Genomic DNA, 2,500 nt, shown 5'->3' with positions numbered 1-2,500 from the left:
GAGAGAGAGAGAGAGAGAGAGAGAGAGAGAGATTTTTCAATTCTGCATTCCACACTTTATTCCTTGCAGTGGTTGGAAGGCAAGATACAGAGACCCAGGAAATAAAGGAGGTGGAGTAAAAGGATCGAAAGGTGGAACTGGGAAAAAACCCGACAGCTAGAGAGGTAAGAAGCAAGACTGAAGAAAGGAAGCAGGAATGGCGATAAAGTAAAAGGCTAACAAGTGGCTGCAGCTAGTAGGGATGAATGGAAACTGCAAACAGCATTCAGTAATGCCTACAGTAACCAACTGAGGTGCACTGACGGCACTGCCAACCTACGGGAATTTGAAAGTACCGAATTTACCACAATATTTACTGGCGTTGAAATCGTGATTTTCTTAATGTAGAGTTTTCTTACTAATAATTTTCAAGAGTTTAAAGATTATATATAAATGCTCTTTTGTCCTAATATATATATCAAATAATTGTAAACTGAGGTGGTAAACCTATATATTTATATAATAATGGACATGCATATATCTTTATTGAATAAAGCATATTTTTATATATTTATGAGACGTTTTGTTTATTTCCCATATATAACTATATATATATTACTTGAAATTGAATATATCTTAAGATTACTGTATATATATATACATACATACATACATATATATATACATACATATATATCAAATAATTGTAAACATAAACCTATACTATACACCTAAGCTTCGACATACATATATCTTATATTGAATAAAGCATATTTTTACATTTCTGATATTTCCCATTATTATTGAAATTGATCTTAAGATTATTATATATATATATATATATATATATATATATATATATATATATATATATATATATATATATGAGGAATATATATCATAAATGATAAAAAACAATAAAATTTGTGTGTGAAAAAACTGAGGATATACGATCTAATAGGTAAAAAACAATAAAATTTTAGGGAAAAAAAAGCCCAGTCAAATTATATTGCAGAATAACCATCATCGCCACAAGCGTTCTCTGACCCTACAGAGGAAAAAAAATAAATAAATAAAAATAAAAAGTAAAATAAAAAGGACGGGGGAGGAGGTATTTTGGGGAAGGAAATTCTCTTTTTCGGACGAGGATCTCCAAACAAAGCAATTATTTCATGAAAACAGAGGACGATTTTTTCCAGGCTCTCAGAACCCTTGATAAAAAATTAACATTCTAAATCATAACGGGCAGAGGAGAGTTACTGTTGATAGGGTCATCTTTTCCCGCATTCCCCCTCCCCTCCCCTTTTTCAGAAAAGGGGCAGAAGAATAAAAGAATTAGAAAACAAATGGTGACCTCCAGTAGTTCGTAATTTCGGCTCCTCAGCGGGCCACAATACGACGAGGCCTTGTTTATGTCGACAGCTGAAACAAAAAAAAAGGGGAATTTAGGCGCAATTTATCAGGCCACTCCATCTTTTGCTCCTTTTGTCTCCGCGGGGCCTTCGGTACCTTTCCACAAATGGCGGACTGGTTTGTTGCATTCTACTGAAGATTAAGGGAAGAGGTTGAATCAAGCGTGAAGATGGAATGACATTCGGCTAACCAGGCGTACATCTGATGGCCAATTAGTGTTTTGACATACTGAGGTGGTTTTTCGCCGAGAAAAATGACAGAAGGAAAGGAAGAGGTAATAAATGAATAAACTTATAGCAACATAACTTAAAAATGCTCAAGCAAATCTGAAGACACGTCGGTTTTGAATCCTGAAAAGCTAATAGATTTTACCCTTAATATTCTTAAAAGCTAATAAACAAAAACATTATGCATGTATAAATTTTCAAAATGAAAATAAATGGATTAAAGTACGGTGGTGTTACTCTTTCAAGAAGTAACATTCCTGAATGTTGACCTGCAATATGTCAGCAAAGAAATCATTTATGTGAGGAGAGAACTATTTTAAAAAGGGGAATACTTGCGTCTGCCCAGCTTTTCTCCGTATCCAATTTTGAACAAACTTTAAACCACATTTTGGAAATCTGTCCTAGAGCACCCCCCACCCCCCTCCATTACTATTCACCCCCATATTCTATCCCAGCTTCATCTAAACCTGAACATGAAGATAAATATTAACGTCCTTTGAGAAATCTCTTCATTCAACAAACAAAATGATATTAACGGTATTTACAATGCATGGTAAACACCCGCAAGACAATCAAGACGATGAGACCATTTCTTTTTAAAACATTGTTGCTATAACAAATACCAAAAGAAACAGGTTTGAATAATGTTATATTCTTCAGCCACTGTAAGATACGAGGTCGCTGACGCCCATTATTTCAGGATACCAGTTATCTGAAATCAATGAAAAAACGACCTTTAAAATTTTGTGGCTTACATTATTATTAACTTCTTCAAACGCAATTGCAATAAGAAAATGATAACCGCAAAAAAGGCAAGCGCTTAGCCACGCAAAAGGAAAGCAAATTGAATGGGAAATTACCTCAGACACTAAGAATGGAAA

Source organism: Macrobrachium rosenbergii, chromosome 5, assembly GCF_040412425.1.
Source record: "Macrobrachium rosenbergii isolate ZJJX-2024 chromosome 5, ASM4041242v1, whole genome shotgun sequence".
Lineage (NCBI taxonomy): Eukaryota > Metazoa > Arthropoda > Malacostraca > Decapoda > Palaemonidae > Macrobrachium > Macrobrachium rosenbergii.
The sequence above is the reverse complement of the archived record's forward strand: the minus strand, read 5'-3'. Positions refer to the sequence as shown.